A 21,720-nucleotide genomic window follows, 5' to 3' on the forward strand; every position below is an offset into this window, starting at 1 on the left:
AGCCCCACGTTGTGAACCCATAAGCTTTATCTTCCATTCAGAAGGTGCTTCCTTTGGTCATTTGAAAGTCCAACGGTGCAGGCAAACCAATAGCTACTGGCCCCTTTCAGGAGTAGGCGGGATGTGTTGTGACTAGAATCACTGTCCTTTGACCAACAGGATTTTTTCTCCTCTTTTCCCCCAGATAGCTCTTCCTCCCTGGTTTTGTGTTTCACCCAAGAGCCCTCTTAGTGCTGCCACCCCTCTTCCTCCACATGTTAGTGGGCACCATCTAACCCCCTGGGGATGTCTCACTGACATCAATCCCCACCCCCATTCACCCCTTAAAACAATTCTCAGCAGGCACCCCACATCCCAACTCTCCTCCTACAGTTCCATTACCTGAATTTGTCCCTATCTTACAGTCGCAAGCTCCTCCCCTTTTTTTAGGCAGTATGGTATCTTTTATTAATTTATATTAAAGAACTGATTAACTGTAATACAAAACCTTTACTATCTAGGGTTTACTATTTTTTAAATACGTAGAATAAACAAATGCATAGAGATGAAAGTACATTTTTTATTGTAGTAAAATATATTTAACATAAAACTTGCCATTTTAACTATTTTTGAGTATAAAATTCAGTGACATTAACGATATTCACCATGTTGTGCAACCATCACCCTAAACATCAAAACTTTTTAGTTACCCCAAACAGAAACTCAGCACCCCTTAAGCAATAGCTCCCTACTTCCCCCTTCCCAGTCCCTGCTAACCACTAATCTGCTTTTATCTCTATGCATTTGCCTATCCTAGATATTTCAGGTAAGTGAGGACATACAAGATTTATTTTTTTGCATCTGACTTATTCCACTCAGCATAATGTTTTCCAGGTTCATTCATGTTTTAGCATGTATCAGGACTTCATTTCTCTTTATGGCTGAGTAATATTCCATTGTCTGTATATACAACATTTTACTATCCATTCATCTGTTGATGGACACTGCGATTGTTTCCAGCTTTTTGTTATTGCGAATAATATTGCAGAGAACATTGGTATACAAGTATCTGTTCTAATCCCTGGTTTCAGTTGTCTTGGCTATATACCTACGAGTGGAATTTCTGGGTCATATGGTATTTTTAACTTTTTGAGGAACCACCAAACTGTTTTCTACAGCAGCTGCACTTTCACGTTTCAACCCATGATGGATGAGGTTTCCAACTTCTCCACATCCTTATCTATACTTGTTGTTTTCTGTTTTTCTGAAAATAGTCATCCTAGTGGGGGTGAAGTCGTATTCATCATCATTGTGACTTTCTTTTCCCTAATGACTGATGAAGTTGAGCATCTTTTCGTGTGCTTATTAGCCATTTGTATATCTTCTTTGGAGAAATGCCTACTCACGTCTTTTGCACATTTTTTTATTGGGTTGCTTGTTGTTCTGTTGTTGAGGGCAGCAACCTTTTTAAACATTGCTTCTTCAGGGTGGTAATTTTTCAATTCTGAGAATTCTCTGCACCAGTTTTTGTGCTATTTTACCTGGCTTCACCTGACTGAAGTCGCTCTCCTTTGTTAGACAGTGAGTAGGTATGGTACTGCAGGTGACACTGCAGCAGACAGGCCTTGGGCACAGGAAGCACCGCTGAGGTGGCGTGTGCCTCTGCTCTCTAGCAGAGAGCTGCACCTTCAGCTGGGAGGCCCTGTAGGTGCAGATGCTTTCAGAGGGGCAGCAAGCTGATGGTGTGCAGAGACAGGGAAAGAACCCCATTAAATTCCGCGTGGTTAGTGGGCCACGTGCCCTCCAGCTGTACATCCCTCCTGGGCCACATCTGCGGTGATGGTAAGGGGCCGGAGAGAGGCCAGATGACCTCTAAGGTGACAAACATTGAGCAATGGTGGAGGGAGGGCTGTCTGAGGGGGGTGCTCTATCTCCTTAGTCAGAGAGTGAGACCAGCAAACAAGGCATGTTTGGGTAAATCGGAAAGAGCAGAATCAACCTGAGACAATGCACTAGAGTCTCCTGGGGGAGGGACTGCACACTGGGTGGGGAACAATGGGGACCATAGTCAGGCCAGAGCCACAGGTAACTGAGAAGAAAGGGTCAGGCCTGAGGAACCAGAGGTTTTGGGAGCTGTTTCTCAGTAAGAAGAATTCTCAGAGCTGATTTATGGATGCCCTAGTTTTGATCTGATTAATTTTTCTAGTAGCTTTTGGGCAGAAAGGACGATAAAAAATAAGCTTGTGCAGATGCATCTGCTACTTCTAAACTGCTTATGGCAATAAACGGTCATTGATTTCATCATGTATGTTGCAGTCAAACAGAAACAGAATAATCATAAAATAAAAAAAGATGTGCCCCTTTTGCTGAAAAAATTATTTCTTTTTAGTCATGAGCTAAATTCCAGTCAATTCGACTTTTTCTTTATACAAATTTGTCAATTTAATACTTCCTATTATTAAAGAGGAGTAGGAAACATCAATTATCTATGAAAACTTGGCATATACTTTTAAATTACTTTCTCATAAGAAATTAATGCCCACTGACTATTTTTCCTACAGTCTTTTGAAATTTACATTTATGGCAATCTAGATACTGTGAATAGGAGCCCTGGTAGCACGGTGGTTAAGTTTTGCTTGGCTGCTAATTCAAAGGTTGATGATTCAACCCCCGCAGCTACTGCATGGGAGAAACATGTGGCAGTCTACTTCCATAAAGATCACTGCCTTGGAAACCCCATGGGGTAGTTCTCCTCTGTCCTACAGGATCTTTATGAGTCAGAATTAACTCTACAGCAGTGGGTAGATACCATGACAGACCTCCAGCTGAAAACAACTAAAACTATAGATAAATGTGGGGAATATTTTTATCCACAGCAATGATCTGACAAGCAAAGGCAGAATGCTCAGCAGCCAGCATCCCAAAGTTGGAACCCTGCAAGGTAAGACAGTTCTGCCTTGAGGGTGTCTGACAAGCCCAGTGAGTTTCCTCTGTAGGTTCCAGCCTGATGTGACAGGGAGATAGGGTCAGACCCATCCAAGCTGGGCCTTCTAGGCACTTCCCCACACCCAAGCTGAGTAACACTCATGGTGGGAGTAAACTAGAAGTAAACTGGCCACCTCAGGACTGAAAGAGCACTTGTCTGGCTCTGCCAAACCTCAGTGCTGAGTGGAAAGGAAAAATATCCCCAATAATTCATGACTATTAGCCAGCCTGCAGTAGAGTATTCAGCTCAAATTCAGATTTCCTGGGTGGTCAGAAGAACCTCAAGTGGAGAATTCAGCTTAAACTAATGTCTGGATGATAACGCCCTGACACTCAGCAGGAGAAGCAAATCCAGATGTTCCCTGAAGGACCCACTGCAGCTCAGGCCCCAGACAATTCCCACAGATAAGATCCAGGGTGAAACAATTACAAGATACACAAGGAAACAGACTGCAATATCAGTCATGTAAAGATGATACACATTAGCAAAAGCAGACCTGGAATTAAAAATACTATTTTTAAGAGAACTAAAAGGAAAGATTGAGTAAATGAATAAAGATCAAGATATTTTATATATATATATGTATAAACCCATTGTCAGCAAGTCAATTTTGACTCATAGTGACCCTGTAGGACAGAGTAGAATTGTCCCATTGGGTTTTCAAGGCTGTACATCTTTACAGAAGCAGACTGTCACATCTTTCTCCTGAGAAGAGGCTGGTGGGTTTGAACCATGAACCTTCTGGTAGCAGTCGAGCACTTAGCCACTGCGCTACCAAGGCTCCTATAAATATATATTTCTTTAAACCAAACAGCTTTGAAAAATAATCAAATAGAACTTCTATAAATGGAAAGTATATAAACCAAAAATAAACAGTAACCTTAAACTGGAGAAATAGTGACCTGGAAGTTTGATTTGAAGAAATTATTCAGAATACAGTACAAAAATACAAGGAAAGGAGAAGTATAAAGGAGGTTAACGTATATGGTAGATACAATAAGAAATTTTAATGTATCTAATCAAAGTTTGAACAATATTATTAATATCACATGCAAGTAAAATTTTGCTGAAGATCATTCAGAGGCCATTGCAGCAGTACATCGACAGGGAACTCTCAGAAATTCAAGCCAGTACGACAAATCTGATCAGTGTCTAATCTCTAAAATCTACAAGATACTGCAAAACCTCAACAACAAAAGACAAACAACCCAACTAAAAAATGGGCAAAGGATATAAACAGGCACTTCACCAAAGAAGACATTCAAGCAGCTAACAGACACATGAAGAAATGCTCACGATCATTAATCATTACAGAAAATGCAAATCAAACTACAATGAGATACCGTCTCATCCCAATAAGGCTAGCATTAATCCAAAAAACACAAAATAATAAATGATGACGAGGTTGTAGAGAGACTGGAACACTTATACACTGCTGGTGGGAATGTAAAATGGTACAACCACTTTAGAAATTGATTTGGCACTTTCTTAAAAAGCTAAAGATAGAAGTAACATAGAATCAGCAATCCTGCTCCTTAGAATATATCCTAGAGAAATAAAAGCTGTTGCACAAATAGATACATATGCACACCCATGTTCATTGCAGCATTGTTCACATTAGCAAAAAGACGGAAACAACCTAGGTGCCCATCAATGGACGGATGGATAAACAAATTATGGTATATTCACACAATGGAATACTATGGAACGATAAAGAACAACGATGAAGCAGTGAAACATCTTATAACATGGAGGAATCTGGAAGGCATTATGCTGAGTGAATTTAGTCACAGAAGGACAAATATTGTATAAAACCACTGTTATAAGAACTCAAGCAAAGGTTTAAACACAGAAAAAAACATTCTTTGATGGTTACAGGGGTGGGGGTTATTCACTAACTAGATAGTAGACAAGAATTATCTTAGGTGAAGGGAAGGACAGCACACGCTACAGGGGAAGTCAGCCCAACTGGACTAAACCAAAGCTAAGAGGTTTCCTGAATACAATCAAACACTTTGAGGGACAGAGTAGCAGGGGCAGGGATCTGGGGATCATGCTTTCAGAGGAAATGTAGGTCAGCTGGCAATACAAAGTTTATTAAGAAAATGTTCTGCATCCTACTTTGGTGAGAGGCATCTGGGGTCTTAAAAGCTAGTGATCGGCCAGCTAATATGCAGCAACTTGTCCCAACCACCTGGAGTAAAGGAGAATTAAGAACTCCAAAGACACAAGGAAAGTACTAGCCCAAGAGACAGAAAGGGCCACATAAACCAGAAACTTCATCAGCCAGAGACCAGAAGAACTAGATGGTGCCCAGCTACCAACAATGACTGCCCTGACAGGGAACACAACAGAGTCCCTGATGGAGCAAGAGAAAAGTGGGGTGCAGAACTCAAATTCTAGTGAAAAGACTAGACTTAATGGTCTGACTAAGCCTGGAGGTACCCCGGAAAGCATGGCCCCTGGACTCTCCATCAACCCAGAACTAAAACAATTCCCGAGGCCAACTCTTCAGACAAAGATTGGACTGGACTGTGGGACATAAAATGATACTCGTGAAGAGTGTGCTTCCTAGCTCAAGTAGATACATGAGACTAAACAGGCAGCTTCTGTCTGGAGGTGAGATGAGAAGGCAGAGAAGGTTAGGAGCTGGCTGAATGGACATGGGAAAGCAGAGGTGGAAAGGAGGTGTTTGCTGTCACAGTATAGGGAGAGCAGTTAGGGTCACATAACAATGTATGTATAAATTTTTGCACAAGAGACTAACTTGAAATGTAAACTTTCACTCAAACTACAATAATAAACAAACATAAAAAAACAAACAAAAAAAAAAAAGAAATTCAAGCTGGATTCAGAAGAGGGATACCATCGCTGATATCAGATGAATCCTGGTTGACAGCAGAGAATACCAGAAAGATGTTTACCTGTGTTTCATTGACTATACAAAGGCATTTGACTGTGTGGATCATAAAAAATTACGGATAACATTGCCAAGAATGGGAATTCCAGAGCACTCAATTGTGCCCATGAAGAACTTATACATAGACCAAGAGGCCTTCGTTAGGACAGAACACGGGGATACTGCATGGTTTAAAGTCAGAAAAGGTGTTCTTTAGGGTTATATAATTTTACCGTACTTATTCAATATGTATGCTGAACAAATAATCCTAGAAGCTGAACTATATGAAGAAGGATGTGGCATAAGGATTGGAGGAAGACTCATTAACAACCTGCATTATGCAGATGACAAAACCTTGCTTGCTGAAAGTGAAGAGGACTTGAAACACTTACTGATCAACATGAAGGATTACAGCCTTCAGTATGGATTACATCTCAACATAAAGAAAACAAAAATCCTCACAACTAGACCAATAAGTGACGTCATGATAAATGGAGAAAAGATTAAAGTTGTCAAGGATTTCAGTTTACTTGGATCCACAATCAACATCCATAGCTGCAGAAGTCAAGAAATCAAAGGATGACTTGCATTGGGCAAATCTGCTGCAAAAGACCTCTTTAAAGTGTTAACAAGCAAAGACTTCACTTTAAGGACTAAGGTGTGCCTGACCCAAGCCGTTGTATTTTCAATTTTCTCACATGCATGTGAAAGCTGGGCAATGAATAAGGAAGACCGAAGAAGAATTGATACCTTTGAATTATGGTGTTGGCAAAGAATATTGAATATACCATGGACTGTCAAAAGAATGAACAAATCTGTCTTGGAAGAAGTACAGCCAGAATGCTCCTCAGAGGCAAAGATGATGAGATTTCGTGTTACATACTTTGGACATGTTATCAGGAGGGACCAGTCCCTGGAAAAGGACATCTTGCTTGGTAAAGTAGAGGGTCAGCGAAAGAGAGGAAGACCCACAATGAGATGGATTGACATCCTGGCTGCAACAATAAGCTCAACATAACAACAATTGTGAGGATGGTACAGGACAGGGCAGTGTTTCATTCTGTTGTACGTAGGGTCACTATGAGTCGAAACTGACTAAATGGCACCTAACAATAATCAAAGTTCATGAAGAAAAGGAGAGAGAAAATGGGAGTAGAGGCAATATTTGAAAAGTTAATGTCTGAGAACTTTCTAGGATTGATTAAAGATCAAAGATCATAATCTACAGAATTGGAAGAGTAATGAACCTCACATAGAATCAATAAAAAGAACCCACTCCTGGACATGCTATCTTGAAACTGTACAAATTACAGAAAGTCATAAAAAAGCAGCGAGGAAGGACAGATTACCTTCAAAGAGCCACAATTAAGCAGACTTCAGCAGAGCCCAAGACGAAGATGGTTGGATCATACCACTCATAGTGCAGAGAGAATTTTATATACTATGTTCAAAAATAAGGGGGAAATTAAGAAGTTTTCAGATAAAAGACAACTGAGAAATTCTACTACCCACAGTACATAACTAAAGGGAGTTCTAATAGATCATCTGAGATAAAAGTATTGAAGAACAAAAGAAGTATTAAATATATCATGAAATCTAAATAAATATTGATTTGTAAAGCAATGGTAATAATGTCCTGTGAGATCTAAAGGCTACAAGATAAAAGGTAAAACTGAGATAAGTGACAAGATAATCATGGCATGTAAGTCAGAAAGTGGTTTGTTGTATTGCTTAGTATGAAAATAAAGACGTAACTTTAGACTTCAATGTGCCATGATAAAATTTCTAAGGTGATTGTGGCCAATTTTATTTTCCAAAGATAATGGCAACAATAGTTCTCATTCCATATGCCCTTGAACTTGGGCTGTACTTGTGACCTTCTTGTAACCAAAAGGATGTGGTGGGGTGGCGATGGGTGACTTCAAGGTTGGAGAAGGCCATGCAGTGTGTGCAGTGTCTTTCTGCGCTAGGGACTCTCCCTCTCGGAGCCCATCTACTGTACCAGAAGTAGCCACAGCCTTGTGGAAGATCACATGTGCAAGCTCTGGTCCACAGTCCTGACCAAGCCAGCCCTGCCAGCCATTCCACCCAGAGGCAGAGTGAGTGATGGTGTCTGCAGAGGATTCCTGGCCCAGACATCCCCTGTTCCCAGCAACAGCCCTAGATGTCAGAGAACAAAGAAACCATCCCCATTGGACCCTGTCCCAATCCCTGACCTACAGAATCAGTGAGTAAAATAAAATGGTTATTGTATTATGTCATTAATTTTGGGGTGGTTTGCTATGCAGCAGCAGTAACTGGAATAGTAATCACTAAAAGAGATATATAGGGATAGCTTCTCTGTTAGTATAAGGGAAATAAGTACAGAATTAAAAAAAAAAGTCTAGAAGAAAAAAGAAAAGAGAGAAAAAGAAACAGAGAAAGATAAAGCTTAAATAAAATAGTAAAAATCAGTCCACATATTTTAGCAATAATAATAAGTGGAAATGGAATAAATGCACCAGTAAATGATAAAGAACATCAGATTGGATATATAACCAAATCCAGCTATATGCTGTTAAGAGACATATACAAAGCACAAGGACACACAAATAGTAGGAGTAAAAGATGGGAAAAAATAACAATGATGTTGATAACAATAATAATAATAGGTAACATATAGTGAATACTCACTATGTGCTAGACGGTGTTCTAAACATCGTGCATGAATTAACTCATTTAATTCTAACAATAATCCATACTAAAATCTAAGTTCCACAAGGACAGGGAATTTTGTTTGCCATGATTTCCGCCGAGCCTAAAATATTCTCTGGCACTAATCAGTTGTCATCAAGTTGACTCTGACTCATGATGACCTCATGTGAGTCAGAATACAACTGTGCTCTGTAGGGTTTTCAATGGTGGATTTTTCAGACATATACCACCAGTCCTTTCTTCTGAGGTGCCTTTGGGTGGACTCCAACCTCCAACCTTTCAGTTAGCAGCCGAGCGTTATAATAATTAGCACCGTATGCATTGAATGAATGAATAAATGAGTGAAAAAACAAGCTTGTCAGGTTGATCTTATTGTTATACCCATTTTAGAGATAAGGAAATTGCAGCACAAAAAGGGTAATTAACTAGGACTGGTCTCACAGCTGTAAAGTGACAGGACCATTCATACTAGCTAATATAGCTATATTACCAAACATATTTTAAAGGCAATAAGCATTACAAGAGATAAACAAGGTCATTAAATAATGCAAAAATATCCAATAGACAGGGAGATATAACAGCTCTAAACTGGTGTATAACTAACAATCTAATCTCAAAATATATTAAGGCAAAAACGACAAAATCACAGGGAGAAATATATAAACCCATCATAGTAATAGAAGATGTTAACATAACTCTTTCAGTAATTATAGATAAAAGAGACAAAATAGACAAGTACGAAATAGAAATTTGAATAACACAATTAAAAAGTGTGACTTAAACAACATATATAGAACACTTAACTACTACAAAGCATACTTTCTTTTCAAACACAAAACAACATCAATTGGCCAGATAGCAGACAATAAGTGAGTCTGTAACAAATTTTTAAAAATTGCTATCATACAAGTCATGTTTTCTGCCATGAAATGTAATTGTTACAAAAGGTGACTAAACGAATTGAATAGATTGGAAAGTAAGAAATACTCTCCTCAATAACTCATAAACAAAAACAAATTGATGCAAATTAGAAAATATTTAGAACTAAATTATAATAAAAATATTACATTTCAAAATGGTTAGATGCAGCTAAATCAGACTTTGAAGTAACATTTATAATCCTGTATGATTAGATTAGGAGAAAGGAGTGAATATTAATGAGCTACATAATAGACTTAAGAAGGTAGAAAAATAACAGTCAACTCAAGAAGGTAGAAAAACATCAAACTAACAAAAGTAGAAGAAGTGAAGTAGTAAAGAGCAGAAACCCAGGAAATAGCTTATAATCGTGCAATAGACAGACTAAATAAAGGTAAGAGTTAGTTCTTTGGAAAAGCTGGTGAAAGAGAAGATAATCTGCTTATACTGAGCAGGCAAAAAAGAAAAAAAGACAAACATTAGAGATTGACAAGGCAACACAACTCATAATCTGTGGGGAACATATGAACAGCTTTAAATGAATAAATTTGAAAAATTAGAAGAAATACAGATTTTTAGAAAAATATAGCTTACCAATTAGTTGAAAAGAAATAGAAAACCTGAATAGTCATATAATGTATTAAGTAGTTGGATCAGTAGTTAAAAGTCTTCCAACGAAGAGAAAACATCATTTGAGTTCTTCTGGAGATTCAAGAAACTGAAGTTATTCCAGACTCTAGAAGAAGAGAGAATGTTCCAAACCCATTTTATGTTACCATAACCTTAAAATACCAAAAATGAGACCGAGCATAATGAAAAAGGGAAATTGGTGTCAAGTTCCAAGCATGAAGAAAAAAAGATAATGCATCCTGATCACTTTGAGTTCATCCCAGGAAAGCAAGATTGAGTAACATCATAAAATCAATGTATTTTTAAAAACTCTTACTGAACCAAGAAAATGACTGTTTATATATTTTTAAAAAGCAATATCCACCAAAAACCTACAGCAAATATTATACATAATGTGAAAAGATTTCCCTTTATGGTCAATAGTAAGAGCATCATGCCTGTTATCACCACTTCTATCTAACATTGTACTGGAGGGCTTAAATGTTTAGTAAGGCAAGAAAAGAGAAAGAATATTTAAGAAATGAAAAGGAAGAAGCAAAACTGACATTATTCAAGAGTATTTAATTAGGAAGATTTCTGGACTCAACAACAGCATACAAAGATCAATTCAATTTATATATACCAGAGAGAAGACATAATTTTATAAAGACATCTTATAATAGCCTAAAAAAAAGAAGTACCCAGGAATAATTGCAACAAAAGATGACCAAGATCTTTATGAAGAAAATTTAAAAACTATATTAAAAGATACGTTAAAAACCTCAATAAATGGATGAATTCATGGATTTGAATTCTCAATATCATAATTTTTTTCCTAGATTAGATTTAGATTTAATGCAATTCTTATCAAAATTTCAACATATTTTCTTTTTTTAATGTAGAACTTGACAAGCTGACTGTAAAATTACAGAGAAGAGCAAAGGCCAGAGAAATTCCTGACAGACCCAATGTAAACCATCTATAGTGACAAAAGTATGTTCTGTGCAGGGACAGGCAACATGACAAGTGGAATAAAATTCGGATTTCGGAAACAGACTCATACATACATGCAAACTTGATTTACTACAGAGTTGTTATTGCAGATCAGCGAGAATGAAAGAGTGCATTTGAGAGAAATATAACTGAACTCCTACTCCACACCATACACACACACACACAAAATTAAAAACCATGTCTAGGTAGATTAAAGACCTAAATGTGAAGGGCAAAATATCAAACTCTTAGAAGACAATGTACAAAAACACACGTGTGACCAGCTGGCAGGGTGAGAATTCTTCAGATAAAATGCACGCACAAACACACACACACTGTAAATGAAGAGATGGATAAATCTGACAACATTACAATTAAGAACTTCTGATTATTAAAAGACATCACATAGAGAGTAAATACGCCATAAAAGGAGAGATGATGTTTCTATCATGTAGACCTCACAAAGGGTTAGCAGCCACAATAGACAAGACCTTCTACAAATCATGCATTTCCTAGAGAAGAAAGCACAAAGGTCAGTAAGCGCATGAGAAGATGCTCAACCTCTTTAGTGTTCACTTGAACAACAGTATGCTACAATTCCACATATCTCAGACTGGCAAGGCTAGTATCAAGTAAGCATTAACCACAATGTGGAGCAACCAGTACACTTGTATACAGCTTGTGTGGGTGTGAATTGTAACAAACAGTATCAGTAATCTGATGAGGTAGTACCCTAACCTGAAGCAAATCTAAAGCTAGGTGCATAAATTAAAAACTCTAGCAACTTATATACCATACCAGAAGTCATGTATAGCACATTTATTAAAAGGCAAAGGACCCTGGAGTATTGTGATATGTTCATTTAAGGACTACTATTCAGGAGAAAAAGCAAATGAATAAATTACTCCAACCGACACACGAGTGAATTTCAGAAATTAGTGAAGGAAAAAAAAAGAAAAAGAAATTGCAAAGAATATAGGTAGTGTGATTGAATTTTTATAAATTAAAAACATGGGAACTAAGCAATGCACTATTTGAGGATATAAACATAAGCTTAATATTATAGCTGCCACCAGTCCGTCAGCTTGTCATACTGTGGTGGCTCACCTGTTGCTATGATGCTAGAAGCTATGCCACCAGTATTTCAATACCAACAGGTTCACCCATGGTGGATAGTTTTCAGACTAATACTAGGAAGAAAGGCCTGGAAATCTACTTGCAAAAATTAGCCAATGAAATCTTATGGATCACAACAGAATATTGTCTAATATAGTGCTGGGAGATGAGCCCTCTAGATTGGAAGGCAATCAAAATACCCAGTGGTCACAACAATGGACTTAAGCATACCAATAATTACGAAGACGGCAAAGGTCCAGACAATGTTTCATTCTGTTGTGCATGAGGTCACTATGAGTCAGAACCGATTCAGCAGTTACTAATAACAACAATATTATAAAGAAGGAGGTGATAATCACCAACTCTGCACAGCTGTAGCCTCTGACTCAGGGAGTAGGGATGGGAATGAGATGGCACAAAGAGAGCCTCTCAGGGGAGTTTTCAGGAAAGTGTGTACACAGATGTTTATTATATACAATGCCTCATAGATTACATAGATTTTATGAATACTACTTTATTTACTTTATACTCAATTTAAAGACAATAATAGAGCTCCCAGGATTTACCCAGAAGTGCTCTAAGATCTTTAAATCTTGATAATTAGACATATATTGTCCTGGTTCAAAAATATCTCCTGATTAAACCAAATAGATGGGGAACAAAAATAACCAGGGAATTTGGAGTTTTAAAATGTTTAGTTTTTAATGTGAAACAACAAGGGAGCAATTTGCAGCTAATCCTCTAGACTTAGTGATGACCAATTAAATATTGTATAGCTAAAAATAAAACTCCACCTAAGATTATTTTCAACAACATTGGGTTGTTGCAAAGGCAATACGGCCATGCACAGGGAATTCCAAACTGCCATGAAGATGTCATGTCTTCTAAATTAATCTCTGGAGGGACTCCTGAGAATCGTTTGTGGAGTGTAGTAGAAAAGAAGTTTGTACAAATTTTGCATCACTGGGCAACTTTATCATTTTTCTTGTCCATGAATGAACCTATCCGTTTGTATATTGGAACATGGTTGTGGAGCTGTGTTGCCTAAGCGTATGGTAGATTGCCTTTCATGTGGCATATGTCCCTTCTGAGTGATGGTTGCTGGGCTCACAGCTCCTTCACAGCATATCCAATCTGGGGCGATGTCATGAGCCTGCAAGTCGACAGGGGTCTCCAGCATTAGGGCAACTGTGTCCCCCATGGAAATATGGGACTGTCTCACTGTTAGCATGTTTGTCCCGGAGTTAGAGAGATGTCTAGGTCTTTGCCTAGAGGGACATGGGAAAAAGCATTCTTTGGGTTAAGCCTTACAGTATTTTGTTCAGATGCAATAAGGCCAAAAAAGCATTTTAGATTCCTCTACATTTTAAGGGAAAAAAGGTTACAAAAGATGTCACGTGCAGACCATAGCTATTACCTATAGCCAACCTTACTCCTATATCTTCATTGATTGTTATGTAATAAATAGTATGATTTATAGAGCATTTACTATGCTTTCAGCACAGTGCAAAATGCTTTAGACAGGTTGTCTCCTCCTCAAAAACATCCTCTGAGGTAGATGCTCTATAAATGAGGAAACTACTGCTCAGAGACACACTAATATGCTCAAGGTCACATAGCATCAGAATTGAGACCTCACCTCACAGCAGGACTTGTGTTCAGAGAAAGTCAAGGAGCCATTCCTTTCTCCACTGCCTGCTGCCCCCCTAAGTCACTGTGTAGCCCCTGCAGAACCTTCTGGTCCCTGTGATAAGCATCATGCCCCAAGGACAACTTCAGCACACTTAGCAGAATCATCCTTACCTATGAGGAGGAGGTCAAGAACACCATTTTTGAATAGTCATCAGTTCTCAATGCCAGTTTCATCTATTTAGGTTTCCATGTATGAAAAAATCATAGCAAGAGGAGTGATTCCAATGAGATGCTAAACCCTAGATTTTTCCTCCTCCAGCCCAGTTGTCCTTGGCCAGTATTTCCTTTACTGTCTAGAATTGAAATTCATTGGTAGTACAAGAAACCTGGAAGACAGTTACCTGACTAACCAAATAGAAGAGATCCATATTTGTTCCCATTCCAAAGAAAGGCGATCCAACCAAACGTGGAAATTATCAAATAATATCATTAATATCACATGCAAGTAAAATCTTGCTGAAGGTAATTCAAAAATGATTGCAGCAGTACATCAATAGGGAAATGCCAGAAATTCAAGCTGGATTTAGAAGAGGACATGGAATGAGGAGTATCATGGCTGATGTCGGATGGATCCTGGCTGAAAGCAGAGAACACCAGAAAGATGTTTACCTGTGTTTTATTGACTATGCAAAGGCATTCGACTGTGTGGATCCTAACAAATTATGGTTAACATTGTGAGAAATGGGAATTCCAGAACATTTCATAGTGCTCATGAGGAACCTGTACACAGACCAAGAGGCAGTCATTAGGACAGAACAAGGGGATACTGCATGGTTTACAGTCAGGAAAGGTGTGTGTCAGGGTTGTATCTTTTCACCATTTTTATTCAATCAGTATGCTGAGCAAATAATCTGAGAAGCTGGACTATATGAAGGATGTGCCATCAGGATTGGTGGAAGACTCATCAACAGCCTGCAATATGCAGAAGACACAACTTTGCTTGCTGAAAGTGAAGAGGACTTGAATCTCTTACTGATGAAGATCAAAGACTACAGCCTTCAGTATGGATTACATCTCAATAGACAGAAAACAAAAATCCTCACAACTGAATCAATAAGCAACATCATAATAAATGGAGAAAAGATTGAAGCTGTCAAGAATTTCATTTTACTTGGATCTTCAATTAACACCCATGAAAGCAGAAGTCAAGAAATCAAAGGATGTATTGCTTTAGGCAAATCTCCTGCAAAAGACCTCTTTAAAGTGTTGAAAGCAAAGATGTCACCTTGAGGACTAACATGTGCCTGACCCTAGCCATGGTATTTTCTATCATCTCATATGCGTGCGAAAACTGGACAATGAATAAGGAAGACTGAATAAGAATTGATGCCTTTGAATTACGGTGTTGGCCAAGAATATTGAATATACCAAGGACTGCTGGAAGAATGAACTAATCTGTCTTGGAAGAAGTGCAGGCAGAATACTTCCTGGAAGCTAGGATAGCGAGACTTCATCTCACGTATTTTGGACATGTTATCAGGAGAGACCAGTCCCTGGAGAAGGACATCATGTTTTGTAAAGTAGAGGGTCAGCAAAAAAGAGGAAGACCCTCAACAAGTTGGATTGACATAGTGGCTGCAACAATGGGCTCAAATATAGCAACAATTGTGAGGATGGTGCAGGACCGGGCAGTGTTTCATTCTGTTGTACACAGGGTCAGGGTCCCACATCCCAGGTACATGTCTCCTAGGGGTTGGGGTCTTATGGTCCACGACCTTCTCCTCAGGGGATGTTGGGATACGAGCTCTGAGAAGGGCCAACCACTTTTGCCCATGTGTTCACAAAGTCTTTTCTGTACCCCAGCTTCCTTGCTGCTTTGCCTTCCTGCTTGCCTCCATCCCCACTGTCTGCCTTCCCATTGCCTGCCATGTCCTTGCCTCAGCATTAATCTCTTCTCCCTGAAAGGTTTAAAATCCACTGTAAACTCTTATAACAGCTATGAGCAACAACAACAAAAGATTACTGTGTACTAAATAAATATTTGTTTTATTATTATTTTTAATTTCCCTATACATTCATAACTGAAAAGGAGATTTTAATATTTCAACAAAAATTTTTAAAGGTCGCAGAATAATCACTTTGTACAATTTTAGCTGGAGCAGCCATTTTTATGGTCCCACACAACCATGCCAAGCAAGGACTGCCTGGGCTGTGTTCAGTGTAAGCGGACTGTTACACCTTCACATACTTCCTGACCAGAAGAGGAAACCTGCGAAGATGGCTCTGTGAAAACTCACACACTTTGATAAGTGTGTGATTTCTTCATGTAAAAGCTGCATGAGTCACAACCAGCAGGTCGCCCGCGTACAACCAACCCAAAACAGTATCCAATGAAGCGGTTGATCTACACTGAAAGGTGGGGAAATTTCCTCTAATTGACAAAGTTGCCTTACCTTGATTTTTGCATAGAAATATGGATATTCTATTATTTAGACTATTTCAGTTACAGAAAAAAAGTTTTTTTTCTTTTTTCTCCAGTGATGGGGCCTTTATAATAAAGACAAACCTGAATATAACAGAGACAGAAATCTCATAGGAACTCAGGAACGGCATGAAAATGGAACTCACAAAAGAAGCATGAATAGTATTTGTGCCAGAATTCTCTGCGACTGCAACTAAAAGCTGCTGAGGACCAGCGGCAGCTCAAGGACCTGTTGTCTTAGTACATCCTGACCACTCAGCTGCTCTCTCTCTCAGTTTTTAACACTCCTATTACTCGCATAGTGGTTAAGAGCTCAGCTGCCAAGCAAAAGGTCAGCAGTTGGAATCCCCTAGCCGCTCCTTGGAAACTCTATAGAGCAGTTCTACTCTGTCCTATGTGGTCGCTATGAGTCAGCACTGTGGTTAAGATCTTGGCTGCTAACCAAAAGGTCAGCAGTTTGAATCCACTAGCCTCTCTTTAGAAACCCTGTGGGGCAGTTCTACTCTCTCCTATAGGGTGACTGTGAGTCGGAATCAACTCGACAGCAACAGGTTTTGTTTTGTTTTGTTTTATTGCTCCCAACTGCATAAACAAGCTGTCACTGAGTCAACCCCAACTCACGGTGACCCCATATGTGTTAGAGTAGAACTGTGCTACATAATGTTTTCAGTGGCTGATGTTTTGGGAATAGATCACCAGGCCTTTCTTCTAACATGTCTCTGAGTGAATTTGAACCTCCAACCTTTCGGTTAGTAGCTGAGTTTATTAACCTTTTGTACCTCCCAGGCACTCCCCAACTGCATACCTGCCCTGATTCCCTGACAGGGATCTAGGACAGAGCAGGGGAGAGTAAACAGGAACCCTGGGGAGCACTGTGGCTATGGCTGGTGCCTAAGGACTCTATGTCTTGGGAGTGTAATGCAGTTGGGACAAGTGTGACAGTCATAGCACATCCTCCAGAAAAAAATAATAATGTTCTTGCATCAGAAGTTGGGTGAATGCTTGCCTTGCCTATACCAAATGATGAAGAGTTAAAAATGCGTTTTGACACACCTTTGGAAACTAAATTAAATCTAATGACTGCGATTGTAGTCATTAGCAATTATCTTATTAATAAATGAATATCTTTCTACCTCTTGTCATATTTCTTTGGTTTATTATGTTACCTAACTGGGAAGAAAAAAGCATTCGAGCGCCTTGCTTCACCCACACACTACAGCATCGGCAATTGTACTTAAATTGTCCTTTTGTTGAACTGAGAGTCATAACGATAAACAAAACTTGCTGGTCTATAGTAACATGGATTAGCAGTGATAAATAAATTCCACAAATATTCATAAAATATTATCTTTTTAAAAATTTCTAGAAGGGGCTCATCTGCTGCTAAATAGACTACCTCTGAGTTTTGCTTCCTTGCTCATTTCTTGCTTCACTCTGTAAATAAAGATAGTAGAATAGAATCTGAAAGCTTATGTAAAGGAATTTTAAGGAATGCTGGTCTTTGTATTAGCAATGACAATTTAAAAAAATTCACAGTTCTAGCAGAAACTCAATCTTTACGAGGTCTTGCCCTCTTTTCTAGAAAAGTCATAATCCATGCAAAAAACAAATGAAAAAAACAGTAGAACAGAGTCATGGTTCTCTGTAACAAAGTTTTAAGAAGCAATAATAACTACTAGCATTTTTGCCCAGGTATTGTACTAAGAATGCTATTTGTTTTCTGTATTTTTAATCTTTACAACAACCCTGCACAATACAGTTTATCTCTGTTTTACAGATGAGCAAACTTGGGCTTAAGTAAATAGGTAAATAACTTGCCCAAGGTGTCTCAGGAAACAAATATCAGAGGCAGGGTTGACTCTGAGCCTGTACTCTCCACTTGGATGCTGTCCTAGTGAAAGGACCAGGTAGCCTTGCATCAGTTAGAGGACCAGAACTGGCCCCACAAACAGTAGGCAGGAAGCAGGGTTAGGTTCCAAATGCAGATCTTCTGGTGCCTGATATAGTTTTGTTTGTACAACACCTTTCGCACAAACTTCACTGTGAAATGGAACAGGGATTCTGCTTCTCCCCAACACAGCCATTTTATAACATAAGGTGTTATTAATGCAAGAATGTCATTTCCTGACTTTGTTGGTTTTAATGGATTTGCTTAGGACTACTTTAATGTATATAGAAAAGTCTATAATTAGTTAATTAAAAGTGCTATTATGTCTTAAAATAGTCAGCAGGTGTTAATGAGCTGCTGATCACAGAGAATACATTTCTTTACAATGATGTTTTTGCTTTGTTCTTTAATTATAAAGTATTTGTATAATAAATTACCATCATTGCCAACTAAAGGCAAAAGAAAATAAGAAGAGTGGTATTGCAAATACCATAATTGCAATTCACAGATAAAATCAAGAGTAAGATAATGACACCTTGAATTTTTTCGATAATTATGATAAATAATTTAATCCAGGACATCTCTGTGGAGTAAAGAAAAATATCCACTTCACTGATGGATAAACTGTAACTGAGAGACAAATTATTTTTCCCAAGGAGTCGAAGGTGATGACTTTGAAGAAATAGGGTCAAGAGTTTTGGCTATGTGGATAGTGGCATGTGAGTTTCTCTTTTTTTCTTTTTATACAACAAAAGCAAACAAACAAATAAAAAAATACAAATATCAAGAGATTAGGGGTTCTCTGAGTCTTTGCTAAGGGACATGAAAAAAGACTCAAACAGATGGAGAAATGTATCCGGTTCATGGGTTTGAATATTTAATAGTGTTAAGATGTACATTCTTCTTAAATGGATCTATACATTCAATACACTCCCAATCAAAATCCTAGCAGGAATTTTTAGAAATTGACAAGCTGATTCTAAAATTCATATGGAAAGCAGAGGACTTGGAACTGCCAAAACTACTTTGAAAAGAAAGAACAAAGTTGGAAGACTAAGACTTACTCTAAAGCTACAGTCATCAAGACAGTGTGGTGTTAGCATAAAGATAAACAATTAAATCAATGGAACAGAATAGTGTTTAGAAGTAAACCTACACTTATATGGATCTTTTACAAAGATGCAAAGGCAAATCAATAGAGAAAGGACAGTCTTTTTTGGCAAATAGTGCTGGAAAAATTGGATATACATATGCAAAAAAAAAAAAAAAAGCAACTTCAATCCATACCTCACACCATATATAAAAAATAACTCAAAATTGGTCATATACCTGAGTATAAAACCTAAAACTATACATTTCTGGAAGAAAACATAGGATAAAACCTTTGTGACCTTGTATGAAGCAAGGATTTTTTATTTACAACACCAAAAGGACAATCCATAAAAGAAGAAAATGGTAACTTGGACTTCGTCAAAATTAAAAACTCTGCCACAGTCCGGGAGAAAATATCAACAAAGTATGTATCTGATAAAGAACTCGTATCTAGAATATATGAAGAACTCTCAAAATCTGGTATAAGAAAACAAACAATCCAGTTTTTTAAATAGATAACAGATTTGAATCCAAATAGCATGTAGGGGTGGCAGATAAGCACCTGAAAAAATACTCAACATCATTAGTCATCAGGGAAATGCAAAAATTGAAGCTATAATGAAATAACACTTCATACTTAATAGAATGACTAAAATTAAAAAGACTGACTATACCAAGTGTTAGCAAATGTATGGAGGAACTAGAACTCTCATACACTTATTGTGGGAGTATAAAATTGTGCAATCATTTTATAAAATGGTTTGACAGTTTCTTAAAAAGCTAAACATACTCTTACCACACGATCTAGCCATTCCACTCATAGGCATTTACCAAAGAGAATTGAAAGCATACATCCATACACTTGTACATGAACATTCATAATAGCTTTGTTTCTAATAACCCACTACCTGAAACAACCCAAATGTCCATCAACAGGTGAATGGATGAAAAAAAAAATGTGGTATAGCCATATAATGGAAACTTACCTAGCAACAACAACAACAACAAAAAAAATAGACAATTGATTCACACTACAACGTAAATGAATTTCAGTATACTTATACTCAATAAAAGAAGCCAAACAAAGCCCATATGATTTTATTTCATTTGTATAAAGTTCTAGAAAACACAAGCTAATTTATAGTGACACAGCAGATCAGTAGTTGCCCAGGGAAGGTTGGAAGCAAATGGAAGAGATTACAAAGAGGCACAAGGAAACTTTTGAGACTGATGGATGCGTTGACTATCTTGATTGTGGCGATAGTTTCACAAATATATACACATGCCAAAACTTACCAAATTGTATTCTCTAAATATGTGCAACTTATTGTATATTAATTATACAACAATAAAGCCCCTTTTAAAAATTAAAAGAGATTAGAAGTAAAGGTTGACAAATGGGAGATGGGAGAAACTAGTATAAATTCAGGGGATTCCCAGCATGTTGCATATAAATCCAAATTGCAGAAAAGAAGTTTTTATTTTTTTAAATTTTGGGGGTCTGTCTTTGTTGCCCTATAGTCCTTCCCCCGTCCACACACCCCCCTCCACCACCCCTCATGCCTCCTGGAGCAAACCCGTTGTAGAGGCCCTACTTGCTGCACTTTTCACACCCACCAGCAGGCAGGGAGTAAAGCCGGCATGGCCCTAGTGCAGTCCACACAGTTCTGTGCTGTCTCTCCTACTTCCTTTGTTGAGGAATCCACAGGGGAGTCCTCTAGTACTTTTCGGATCACATTTCTCCCCACACAAGCATCCCTGGTTCATGGCAGTGGTTCAGCTCTCCAAGGTACCCTCCAAAAGGACAGCCACTGCCAGCATAGTGATATGTCTTTCCATTCTTTATTCTTTCCACCTGAAACAAATGATTATGGTGCCCTCACCTGGGCTGTCCTCTGACCAATGAAATTCTAAATCTCAAGCCAGCAACATCAATACTATATTCTTTGGCCCAAAGATTTTCCAAGCAGCTGTTATTTGATTACGCAGTTGAAAAGTGTGTTTAAAACAGCAGTGAAGTAAAAATATAATCCAGTGACATACAAACAAGAAGTTCTGAAGAAAATACCATTTCTTTCCCAAAGCAAACACTAGAGGAACCGTACCCAAGGCCATGTGTGCTCTCCCACAGCACGTCTAGAAGCCCCCAGGGGCACCCGCTTTGCTAGCACCTACCACCTACAAAGCCAGTCACGGCATGGGAAAGGACCAGTGAATGGAAGAGAAGCTTGTGTGAGTAGGGAGAAAACCAAGGACAAGCCTGCTCCTCCTCAGTGATAAAACGGGGGACCGATGTGAGATCATCTTAATGTTGGGAGGATAATGTGTACTAAAAGGGGAAAAGATAGAAGAAAAAAATAATAAAGGGAAGTTAGCATTAAAACACTCCTAAATATCCTAAATGGGATATTTAAAAAATTGCTTCAAGTGGG

This window comes from Trichechus manatus, unplaced genomic scaffold (genome assembly GCF_000243295.1).
Source record: "Trichechus manatus latirostris isolate Lorelei unplaced genomic scaffold, TriManLat1.0 scaffold00019, whole genome shotgun sequence".
In the NCBI taxonomy this organism is placed as follows: domain Eukaryota; kingdom Metazoa; phylum Chordata; class Mammalia; order Sirenia; family Trichechidae; genus Trichechus; species Trichechus manatus.